This window comes from Capricornis sumatraensis, chromosome 3, assembly GCF_032405125.1.
Source record: "Capricornis sumatraensis isolate serow.1 chromosome 3, serow.2, whole genome shotgun sequence".
NCBI lineage: Eukaryota > Metazoa > Chordata > Mammalia > Artiodactyla > Bovidae > Capricornis > Capricornis sumatraensis.
In genome coordinates, this window is record NC_091071.1 from 167141636 (window position 1) to 167154856 (window position 13221).

A 13221-nucleotide genomic window follows, 5' to 3' on the forward strand; every position below is an offset into this window, starting at 1 on the left:
AGTGGCTTCTGTCATCTCCAGCTCCTAGACTAGGCCTGGATGAAGACCCACCTTCTCCTGGAAGCCTTCCCTGATTGCCACAGCCCAGGCAACTCCAAACTCCAGACTCAGAGAATAAATAGCTCAACAGTGAGAGAGACAGGTAGAAGGAAGTGGCTTTTGTGAGCACTCAGGTCAACTTCCTTGTTCTGAAACTCAAGGAAGGGAAGGGACTTGGCTAATGTCACACAGCGACAGAAATTGATCCGGAAATCCCCACCATTCCTCCTCCTGTGATCTCTACCTTTTCTGTTTAATGTCCTTCCCAGTGATATGACCACGGAATATCTATAAGGGAAGACTCTTTTATTTGGTGAATGGGTAAGTCAAGGCAAAGAAAATGAATCAGAAGAGGGAGTGATGTAGAAATAAGAACATAAAAGTAGTAGAAAAAATGGAGGAATATTTTTATAATCAGACACTTAAATAGCTATAACCCAAAATATCAACAAATTTAAATATCCTTTAACAATAGTGAAAAAAGTCCACCAGCAAATCAAAAGATACACTTTGTGAAAATACTTAAACTTATATTACTGACAAAAGAGTAAGTTCCTTAATCTATAAGGAACACCTCCAAATCAATAAGAAATAGATTGACAACCAACAGAAAAATTGGGCAAAGGATTCGGACAGTTTATTAAAAAAGAAAATACTTGGCTCCTAAACATGCAAAACCTTAAGTAAAAGGTTACTTATGAAACACAAGTAAACCTTAACCTTACTTATAAAATGAATTGAACTGTATTTGCAAGCCATTTTTCATCTATTATGTTGGTAAAGATCAAAAAGTTTGATAACTAACTGTGTTGGTGAGAATGTGGGTAACAGACACACTGCTGGTGGGAGTATATATTGGTACAAACTGTATGAAAAATGATTTGTCAATATGGATCAAAACTGATATGTTTGTACCCTTTAACGTAATAATTCCACCTTTTGGAATTTATCTTACACATGTCCTCAAATATGTGAAAATGATGCATATAGAATGCTATCTATTGCTGCAGAGTTTGTAATTGAAAAAGATTGGGAGCAATCTAATATCCATTGGTTAAAGTTTATTTAGTTCTAAGAGAGTCACTCAAAGGAGTACCATGCAGCCATAACAAAGAATGGGAACCCTCTTTATGTACTTAAATGCAACAGGCTCCAAAGCTCTCCTTCAGGGAACACATGATGCAGAACACAAGTTAAGCTACCGTTTTTTATTGGAATGTGTGTGGCTGTGTTGTACATGTGTAGAAATCTCTGGAAGGAAACACTAGAAAGCAGGTCACCCTGCTCCCCAGGGGAGGGTAATGGGGCAGCTGTTGGACAGGGGTCCCACCAAAAAAATATATCCCACGTCCAAGGGCAAAGGAGAAGCCCCAACAAGACGGTAGGAGGGGCGAAACTGAGTTTAGAATCAAACCTCATACCCACCAGAGATGCTCAGAGGGCTCAAACGAAACCTTGTGTGCACCAGGACCCGGGGATCCCACAAAAGACTGAGCCAGACCTGCCTTTGAGTGTGTGAGTGTCTCTTTCAGAGTCACGGGCAGCAGTGAGCTGCTGCCGGGACAGGGGCTCTGGGTGCAGTAGACCCGGGAGGCGTGGCAGGTGGCACAAGTCCTCTTGGAGGAGGCTGTCGTGAGCCCCACCATAGAGCCGCCAAGCAGACGAACCGCAAACTGGAGAACTACTATACCAAGAAGTTCTTGCACTGTTGCAAAAGTTCTAGGCCCACAACAGGTTTCCCAACCTGGGAAAGGGACTGAGAAGCCCCAGAGAATTGGACTTTGGAGGCCAGTGGGATTTGATTACAGAACTCCCACAGGAACCGGGGAAACAGACTCTTGGAGGGCACAAACAAAGCCATGAGCACACCAGGACCCAGGAGGCACGAACAGCGACCCCACAAGAGACTGAACCAGGCTCGTGTGTGTCCAGGAATCTCTGGCAGAGGCATACGTCAACAGTGGCCTGCCATGGGGTCAGGGGCACGGAATACGACAGTGCTGGGGGCTGCGGCATGGTGGCATAAGTCTTTCTGAAGGAGGTCGCCGTTACCTCCGTTACCCCTATCATAGCTGGCCTCAGGCCTAACTATAGGAAGGGAACACAGCCCTACCGATCCACAGAAAGTTGGACTAAAGATCTACCGAGCATTTACCACCCGTCAGAGCAAGACCCAGATTCCTCCATAGCTAGGCCTTTCCATCAGGAAGCGTCCACAAGCCTCTTATCCTTCTCCATCAGAGGACAGACAGAATGAAAACCATAATCACAGAAAAACTAACCAAACTGATCACAAGGACCATAGCCTTGTCTAACTCAATAAAACTGTGAGCCATGCCATGTAGGGCCACCCGGGTCACGGTGGAGAGTTCTGACGAAAGATGGTCCACTGGAGAAGGGAATGGAAAACCATTTCAGCATTTTTGACTTGAGAACCCCATGAACAGAATGAAAAGGCAAAAAGATACGACACTGAAAGAGGAACTCCCCAGGTCGGAAGGTGCCCAGTATGCTACTGGAGATCAGTGGAGAAATGACTCCAGAAAGAATGAAGAGCCTGAGCCAAAGCAAAAACAGTGCGCAGTGGTGGATGTGACTGGTGATGGAAGTAAAGTCTGATGCTGTAAAGAGCAATATTGCATAAGAACCTGGAATGTTAGGTCCATGAATCAAGTTAAGTTGAAGTGGTCAAACAGGAGATGGCGAGAGTGAACATCGACATTTCAGGAATCAGTGACCTAAAATGGACTGGAATGGGCGAATTTAGTTCAGATGACCACTATATCTACTACTGTGGGCAAGAATCCCTTAGAAGAAATGGAGTAGCCCGCCTAGTCAACAAAAGAGTCCAAAATGCAGTACTTGGGTGCAATCTCAAAAATGACAGAATGATCTCTGTTCATTTCCAAGGCAAACCATTCAATATCACAGTAATCTCAGTCTATGCCCCAACCACTAATGCTGAAGAAGCTAAAGTTGAATGGTTCTATGAAGAACTACAAGACCTTCTAGAGCTAACAACAAAAAAGATGCTCTTTTCATCATAGGGGACTGGAATGCAAAAATAGGAAGTCAAGAGATACCTGGAGTAACAGGCAAATTTGGTCTTGGAGTATAAAATGAAGCATGGCAAAGTCTAACAGGGTTTTGCCAAGAGAATGCACTGGTCATAGCAAACACCCTCCTTCCAACAACACAAGAGATGTCTCTACACATGGACATCACTAGATGGTCAATACCAAAATCAAATCGATTATATTCTTTGTGGCCGAAGACAGAGAAGCTCTATACAGTCAGCAAAAACAAGAACAGGAGCTGACTATGGCTCAGATCATGAACTCCTTATTGCAAAATTCAGACTTAAATTGAAGAAAACCACTAGACCATTCAGGTATGACCTAAATGAAATCCCTTATGATTATACAGAGGAAATGACAGATAGATTCAAAGGATTAGATCTGATAGATAGAGTGCCTGAAGAATTATGGACAGAGGTTCGTGACATTGTATAGGAGGCAGTGATCAAAACTATCCCCCAAAAGAAGAATTTGCAAAGAGGCAAATGGTTGTCTGAGGAGGCCTTACAAATAGTTGAGAAAAGAAAGGCGAAATGCAAAGGAGGAAAGGAAAGATACACCCATCTGAATGCAGAGTCCCAAAGAATAGCAAGGAGAGATAAAAAAAGCCTTCCTAAGTGACCAATGCAAAGAAATATAGGAAAACAATAGAATGGGAAAGACTAGAGGTCTCTTCAAGAAAATTAGAGATACCAAGGAACCATTTCATGCAAAGATGGGCACAATAAAGGACAGAAATGCTATGGACCTAACAGAAGCAGAAGATATTATGAAGAGGTGGCAAGAATACACAGAAGAACTACACAAAAAAAGGTCTTAATGTCCCGATAACCACAGTGGTATGATCACTCATCTAGAGCTGGACATCCTGGAGTAAGAAGTCAAGTGGGCCTAGGAAGCATCACTACGAACAAAGCTAGCGGAGGTGATGGAATTCCAGTTGAGCTATTTCAAATCCTAAAAGTTGATGCTGTGAGAGTGCTGCACTCAATATGCCAGCAAATCTGGAAAACTCAACAGTGGCCACAGGACGGGAAAAGGTCAGTTTTCATTCTAATCCCAAAGAAGAGCAATGCCAAAGAATGTTCAAACTACCACACAATTCCACTAATTTCATATGCTAGCAAAGTAATGCTCAAAATTCTTCAAGCTAAGCTTCAACAGTATGTGAACCGAGAACTCCCAGATGTTCAAGTTGGATTGAGAAAAGGCAGAGGAACCAGAGATCAAATTGCCAACATCTGTTGGATCACAGAAAAAGCAAGCGAATTCCAGAAAAACATCTACTTCTGCTTCATGGTTGACGTGACTTGAATATGCTAAAGCCTTTGGCTGTGTGAATCACAACAAACTGGAAAATTCTTCAAGAGATGGGAGTACCAGACCACCTTACCTGGCTCCTGAGAAATCTGTATGCAGGTCAAGAAGCAACAGTTAGAGCTGGACATTGAACAATGGACTAGTTCCAAATTGGGAAAGAAATATGTCAAGGCTGTATATTGTCCCCTTGTTTCTTTAGCTTAAATGCACAGTACATCATGCAAAATGCTGGGCTGGATGAATCACAGGCTGGGATCAAGATTGCCGGGAGAAATATCAATAACCTCAGATATGCAGATTGCACTATCATTATGGCAGAAAGCAAAGAGGAACTAAAGAGTTTCTTGATGAAAGTGAAAGAGGAGAGTGAAAAAGTTGGCTTAAAACTCAACATTCAAAAAACTAAGATCATGGCATCCGGTCCCATCACTTCACGTTAAATAGATGAGGAAACAATGGGAACAGTGAGAGACTGTTTTCTTGGGCTCCAAAATCACTGCAGATGGTGACTGTAGCCATGAAATTAAAAGACACTTATTCCTTGAAAGAAAAGCTATGACCAACCTAGACAGCATATTAAAAAAGCAGAGGCATTACTCTGCTTATAGTCAGGCCCTTTACAATGCTCTGTCTAGTCAAAGCTATGTTTTTCCAGTAGCCATGTATGGATGTGAGAGTTGGACCGTAAAGAAAGCTGAGCACCAGAGAACTGATGTTTTTGAACTGTGGTGTTGGAGAAGACTCTTGAGTCCCTTGACAGCAAGGAGATCAAAGCAGTCAATCCTAAAGGAAATCAGTCCTGAATATTAACTCAGTTAATTTGCACTCAGCACCAATACTTTGGCCACCTGATGTGAAGAACTGACTCACTGAAAAAGACCCTGATGCTGGAAAAGACTGAAGGCAGGAGAAGAGGACAGAGGATGAGATGGTTGAATGGCATCACTGACTCGATGAACAAGAGTTTGAGCAAGTTCTGGGAGTTGGTGATGGACAGGGAAGCCTGACATGCTGCAGTCCATGAGGTTACAAAGAGTCAGATACGACTGAGGGACTGAACTGAACTGGACAGGGGTGGGATACCTGAACTCAACTGGACAGGGTGATACTTACCTTTCACTTTGTATCTTTTTGTATAGTTAAAAGTTTATGCATGTTATCTATTAAAAAATAACTTTAAAAAGTGAATGGTAAGAGTTTTACTTTACCCATAGGGAGAATGTACTCCCAGAAAACCCATTCTCCCCTGGAATCCTCAGTATTTTAGTCTGTAAAGTGGAGACAAGAACAGCAACTTCCCAGAGTGAAAATGAAGTGATGCGTATGAAAGGCCAGCCCTCCAGAGGTGCCCTGTGATGCTGTCCTACCAGTTTCCCTGGACCTTATCAGTACCTTCTGTCATCCCTGGGAACCCCCGGAGGGGGATAGGACTCAGCCCTCTACCCTTCCGAGGCAGGAGCACAGGGCTGTGTTACTTAGCAAAGCAGCTTGGGGGTGGGGTGGAAAATGTCAACATCAGATTAGCCCTGATGGGAAATAGCACGCTTCTCCAACCACAAACACCCCCACATTTCCCTCCAGTGCAAGGGGGTTTTGGGGGAATGGGGTGGGGCTGAGGCTGGTGATACAAGTGATAGCTTCAGGCCTTGTACCCCCAAGGCCTCGTACCAAGAGATCCCCGGGGTGGGGGTGCAGAGTGTGGTCCTCAGGCTGCCTTGCTCTGTGGGATCCGGAAGAGCTCGGCCTCAGAGAAAGTCTTAGCTTCCCTGGGGAGCTGCAGACAGAGCCCCTGATTAGCGGCTGCCAAAGAATGGAATTTGCAGGCCGTAGGAGGCCACTGAAAGTTCTCGAGCCAGACAGGAATTGTTTAGAATCAGCCTTCAGGAAATGTGGTTGGCAAAGGTAAACGTGATGAGTTGGGGCAGGTATAAATGCTTCAGAGGCCACCTGTACAGTTCAACGTCCTAATCAGTATCTTATTATTCATGGCAATTTTGCCGGAAAAGTCGTCTTATTGTTATACCCATTTTACAGATGAGAAAACTGAGAAAGGCCGTTAGACTAGACCTAGGTTACACAGCTTACCAGGGAAAAAGAGGGGTATGAACCCAGACTTGTCCTCCTCCAAGGTCTGCGGATTTCCCCTACGCCTGATGCCTCTCGAACTGAGGGTCTAGCTATTTTTAGACCACCGGCGTCATCTCGATTATGCCTTTTACTAAGAGGTGGTATTGTCACCTGTCCCTTTGATGCTATTAATAATGCTGTGAGTATTACTGGCTTCTCCTTTCCCCTGTTGGGTTTTGGCTGGAATCACTGGGGCTGCCACCTGTGACCGCAGGCTCGAGGCAGCCCCGACTGGCAGGAGGCCCCCACTCCAGTTTTTTACAAGTGGTGGGTTGGGATCTAGCTGGCACCCTCCATCGACAGCCCCTTGCAGACTGGGCCTTTGTCTTCTCACTGCTTGACCCCTGAGGCCTAGCACAGGGCCTGGCACACAGTAGGCACGCACTAAGTGCTCGTCAAATGAACTCACACACGAGACCTGTCAGATTAGCATTTCCACACTGTCCCCTTGGAGGAGGCGCCAGAGCAGACTGAGGTTCTCTGGACCATAAGGCCAGCGTGGATGGGGCTGCAGAGTCTGAACACGGCATCCTCATAAGCACAGTGCTGGACTTCAGGCACTTGGGCAGACTCTGTGGGAGGAGGTGGCCTTCAAGTCAGTCACATGTCCCACGTAGGCTCCTCATCATTTGTCCAGTGTTTCTAATGGTTTTTAATATAATTCAGAATCAATGGATAGATAGCATAGCAGGGACAGATAATAATACCACCTCGAGCAAAAGGGATAATTGAAATGTATATGTTTTGAATATATTTTTGAATATATTTCAATTATCCCTTTTGCTCGGAGGTGGTATTATTACTTGTCCCTGCTATGCTATCTATCTATCCATTGATTCTGAATTTGTGGCCTGGACCACCTTCTCTTCAGACATTTGGAGGAGGACAGAGGGCCCCAAAGAGCAGGTCTGACGGCAGACCCAGCCCTCTGAAAGCCTTCAGGCCAAAGAAACACCTTCCCTCTTGGGAGAGTGTGGGAGCTGGGCCGGGGCACCAGCCCTCAGAGCCTGCTCAGCCCCAGGGGCGGGGAGGGGGGCCCTTTTCCTTCTGCCCCAGCCTCTCTCCACAGGTAAGTCCAGTGGGAGGTGGTGGTCCTTGGGCCTTGTATGTGGGGATGGAGAAAGGCAGAGGAAAGGGAGGCTGGATCCACAGGGCTTGGTGACTGGGAAGACGTGAAGGTGAGGGGGAGGTGAAGGGGCGTTGCGTGAAGGGGAGGCCGCGGGGGGTGTTCACACCCAGAGGGCCCTGTTTGTGGGGTGCTGAGTACAAAGTGGGTGTGTGGGGTCTGAGGCACAAAGGGGGACCTGGGCAGGAAGTTAACAGCAGCTGGGGTCCCCAGGACAGGGACAGTGGCCTGGGATAGCAGCCGTGGTGGCTGCAGAGTACAGTCTGGCCTCTGCTGGCCGGCTTCCCAACCTGCCCAGGGTCGCGTCCACCGCTGGCAGGGAGAGGCCGCGACCACAATCGGGCCCTTCAGCCACAGGCTGTCTGGGCACAGATCTTCCAGCAGTTGCTTGAGATTTACTGGTGGCTCTGAAAGGGCTGCAGTCAGGAGGTCTGGGCCAGGGCCCCCCAGCTGTTTACCCAATGCCGAGAAATTCGAGGGCAGCAACAGCCCAGTCAGCCTGGAGGGTGTCCAGGCTCTGGGAGCAGTTTCTTAGAGTAAGTAACCTGCCTGGCATTGGGGCCTGGCTGAGGAGGGCCAGGCCTTAGAGAGGATGACTTTGGATCCCTCCCTGATGTTACAGACAGTGATACAGAGGTTCGAGTGGGTACGTGATTGTCCCAGAGTCCCACAGGAAATCTGTTCTCTAGTTGAGACCAGAAGCCAGGCTAGCAGAGGCAGCAGAGCACAGTGATTGAGAATTATTTCTTACGGAAATGACCGTGTTTTGTGGGTCCTTGTTTACTTCCTGTCTCCCTTATTAGAATGTTCTCCCCATGAGAGCAGGGACCTTTCTGTCCTGTCTACTGCTGTGTTCCAAGCACCTAAGGCTTGTGCTCCAAGCCTCTAGCTGAACACGTGAATTAAGTCAGAATTCTGGGTAGGCTTCTCTTTCTTACAGTTCAAGATGGCCAGAGAAAGGGAGTTCAGGGCTGATACAGAGGTTTCATGATGCCATCTGGGCCCCAGGCTCTTTCCATCATTCTCCTCAAGTATTCTTAGGCTATGACTTTTGTCCTCGTGTCTCCAAAATAGCTGCTGCTCCTCCAACCACTAAGCTTGCATTCCTGGCAGGAACAGGGGAGTTAGGACAAAGGGTAGAGAGCGAATACTTATCAAGTCTGTCCCTTTTTGATCAGCATAATCATAGTTTTCCTAGAAGTCCATTAACAGTGCATTGGCCAGAACCATAAGTCCTAGTTTCCAGTCGTCCTTTTTTTTTTTTTTTTTAAATCTCTTGTAGTGACTTGGCTCTTAGCAGGCCCTATCAATTTTGTTGTTTGGTTGTTGTTGTTTTTATTTGATTAAGGAAAAATCCCCTAACTTGGGGAGATGCCCTAATGAGGTCATTCTTATTGTGGGGTTAATGGCAGGTGTGCAACTTTTCAGGGACCTGGATCTTTGAGGTTCTTTTCAAGGGTGGGGTTGACAGTTAGGAGAAGGGAGATGCTGCCGGAGACTGATGCTTCACAGAGATTACCCTCCAGTCCTTACAGCAGCCGTGAACACAGTATGACAATCCCCACTCTATAGACTCAGAGTGAGAAAGAGGCGGATTGGAGACCCGAGCGAGAAGAGGAGTTGGGTTCCTAGATCTGGGATCAGTGATTTTGTCCCTATAGACAGCATCAGTGGTACCCCTGGTCTGGGATGCTAGACTTTGGGGAATGCCCAGAGCTGACTTTCTGCCAGAGGGGAATGGCATGGCTCTTCCTGCTATTTCCAGCCAGCACCCTTTCTGAACCCAGTGCCGTCACCCTAGAGCCTCCTGCTCAGGAGTCTTCTGCCCACAAAGACCAGGGCAGCACTGACAGATCTGTATATGGTGTGATTGTGCCCCTGGGGGCGGTCAGTGACCGTGGGATTGCTGGCCAAGAGATGTCCTCTATGATGGAGTGTTAGACAGACAGCTTCAGGGCCCCTGCCTGCCTTGAGGACTGACTTGCTGGTCATTGGAGGGCCTGCTCTCCCTAAGTCCAGGCCTTTGGGCTGTGGTAGCCAGGCTGATCCTCTGAGGTCAAGGCCTGATCCCCTTTTACAGGACAAGGGAGCAGGGGAGGGATACCAGGTTGCATATTCAGGCTGTGGGTGCTGGTGAGTCTGCTCAGTTGGGAGCAGGAGAAGGGGAAGATGGGATATGTGGTTTCTCATATTTTCCAGACCACTGGCCTTGGCCCTGCAGGTCCCAGCTCCAAATCTCAAAGGCAGGAGTGAGATGGTGTGGGCTGCCAGGAGGGAATTACAGACCAGTGGTCTGGCAGGAAGCTTGACCCTGCGGCCGGGGCAAGCCACAGAGGGTACCCAGGAGCCCCCTGGGGAGGAGAGTTCTGGTGAGTTACCCGTGGTTGCACCACTCACATGCTTCCCAAGCCGCTATCCCAAAGTGGGACCCCACTTATGGTTCTGCTGCTGCTTGGCTGTGTGTCTTGTGGCAGGCCACTCTCCCCTCAGACCTGCCAGGACCATACCAGCAACTTCACTCTGCCTTCCTCTCCAGGCGGGGTCTGGGTCAATTAATGATAGAAATGATCATCAAAACAATCACAATCAAAATAGCTCCCAGCATTAGGGCTTTCCTGTGAGCCAGACCCTCCAAAGTGCTTTACCTGGTTCATTGAAAGGACACAAGACTCCCCAGTTCTTTGTTTAAATATGAAACCTGATAGAGTCATGGCTTTTATTTTTACCTCCAGGCATGTGTGTGAAGAGGGAAGTTCCAAAGATGTTCTTCTGGCTTCACAAAGAAAACCCGCAAGTAACTCTGCCTTTGAGGAAACAGAGGTGTCCATTGCAATATTAATATACCACAGCAGTAAATAATTAAGCAAGGCAGCCAACCAGAATTAGAGACTTTTTCTGGATCAAAGGTGACTTTCTAGGATATGCGAATCATCCTTGAAGTCAGGGAGTCTTCAGAAGACTCTTTTGAAAGAAGTAGAACTTAGAAGGACAGTTTCATAAGCAGGTTCATCTCTGCAGAGATGTGGAACATTTCTTCCTCCTTATTTTGAGGAGTTTGGAAGGCGTGAAATTTTCAAGGGTTCTACCTGTTAACAAAGGGAGTTTAAAGAGTAGCCTGGAGGAGCTCAAAACTTGGTAATGGAAGAGGACAGAATTGGAGTCAGAACATCTGCAGCATTGTCAGCTGCGTGGGCATTTTCTTCTTCTCACTCTCTCTTTTTTTTTTGCCACATGGCATGTGAGGTCCTAGTTGCCCCCACTGGGGATCAAAAACATACCCCCTGCACTGGAGGCACAGAGTCCCAACCACTGGACCACCAGGGAAGTCCCTACGTGCATTTTCTTATTTAATCGTCACAGATGATGAGATGGGTGTTATCATTATTTGCACCCTGTACAGGAGGAAACTGAGACTCAGAGAAATCCGTGACTTGGCCAAGATCACACAGTGAGGAGGTCAAGGGCTGCACTTGTGAAGATGGGGACTGGGGCTCCCACGGCGATGGAGTGTACTGTGATTCCAAAGGCAGAGACTTCCGAGTTGCATTGTGGACTCTGCTGAGTAGCTGTGTGAGTTACCTGTTGCTGCTGTAACAAATTGCCATAAATGCAGTGGCTTAAAACAATACACATTTATTATCTTATAGTTCTGGAGGTCAGAAGTCTGAAACAGTGGTCACTGGGCTAAAAGCAAAGTGTCAGCGGGGTTGCATTTCTTTTAGAGAAAATCTGTTCCATTGCCTTTTGCAGTCCCTTGAAGCTGCCTGCATTCCTTGGCTTGTGGCCCCTTCCCTATCTCATGAGCCAGAGGTGTAGCATCTTCTAGTCTCTCTGTCTGACTCCGACATTCCCACCTCCCTCTTTCACTTTCGGGGATTTTTTTGATTACATTGGGTTCACTTGCATAATTCAAGACAACCTCAAGATTCCTAACTTAATCACATGTGCAAATTCCATTTGCCATCTGGGGATTAGGACGTGGGTACCCTTGGAGGGCCTTTATTCTGCCTACCACGGTGGTCTTGGCCAAGGGACCTAGTTTTGGGATAATAGCTATCCCTTCCCTAGGAAGTTGGAGGGAGTGAAAAAAAAGAGGATCAGATTTCCAGCCCCCAGGAAATTACTGAAGCTCCACCCAGGGACCAGCGTGTGCTGGAGGCTGGCGAGCCAGTGAGGGATAGAAGATCCATCAGAACTCTGATGTTTCCGGAAGGGAGACAGACAGTGCTTGGGAAATGCCACCTGCCCACAAAGCACATGTCCCTTACAGTCACTGGACCCTCCTGGAGGCGTGTCCCAGGACTCAGCATAAGACAGATTAGAGTTCAAATTTCAGCTCTGCCTTCTCCCAGAGGCTTGGGTGTGGTTGAGATGGGGGAGTAGGGTGGGCCGGAAAGGGAGAAACAAACAAGACGTGTGCACGTGACCTCATTTCATCTCCACTGAGGTGGAGCTTCTGCCTCCGTTTTGCAGATGTGGAAACAACAGCTCAGAGAGATTAGGCGCCTTGTCTGAGATCACATAACTAACCACTGTGGGATTTCTCATGCGCCAGGATTCCCAAACCGGTGACGCCCTTACCCTCTCCGAGGCTGTTGGCCGCATATGCCTGGCTCATGGGCTGTGGCTCCTTGATAATTTTCTTTAAATTAACCTATTGCTTTTTTAAAAAAATTAAATGCTTCTGTTTTAAACTGAGACTTCATATTACTCCCATAAATGGAAATTAACAGAATCCATGGGGTAGTTTATGTATATTTTTATAATGTACATGAAAATCAATATTTATCACCATAAAAATGAAAAGTATTCATCCCTATGCCACGTACAATGAGTTCTTGGCTCCATTAGTACACTTGGCCTTCTCTTTGGGAATTGACTCCATACCTGCTCTGGTTTCACCAAATCATAATATTATTCATGGCTATCATTTATTGCAGTATTAAATTTTCAAATGTCTTCCCAGCACCATTAAATCCAGACTCGTCGGCCTGGCCTCAGGCCTCTGCTGTCCTCATCTCTGGCAGTCTGGACTTGTTATTCTTGGGGAAAGAAGGGTTTTTCTTGCTGTACTGGCTACCCAATTTTGCTGGATTGCAAGGAGATCCTGATCTTATAGGAAATCAGTCCTGAATATTCATTGGAAGGACCAATGCTGAAGCTGAAACTCCAATCCTTTGACCACCTGATGCAAAGAGCTAACTCATTGGAAAAGACCCTGCTGCTGGGGAAGATTGAAGGCGGGAGGAGAAGGGGACGACAGAGGATGAGATGGTTGGATGGCATCACTGACTCGATGGACATAAGTTTGAGCAAGCTCCGGGAATCGGGAATGGACAGGGAGGCCTGGCATGCTGCAGTCCATGGGGTCACAAAGAGTCGGACACGACTGAGCGACTGAACTGACTGAACTGATTGGCTACCCAGCTGGGAGGGGCTGGGATTTGAACCCAAGGCATGAGCCTCTGAGCCAAGCAGTAAACCTCCACTCTGTACCACCTTTCTATGATACCTGGTCTCAGTAAGGCCTGT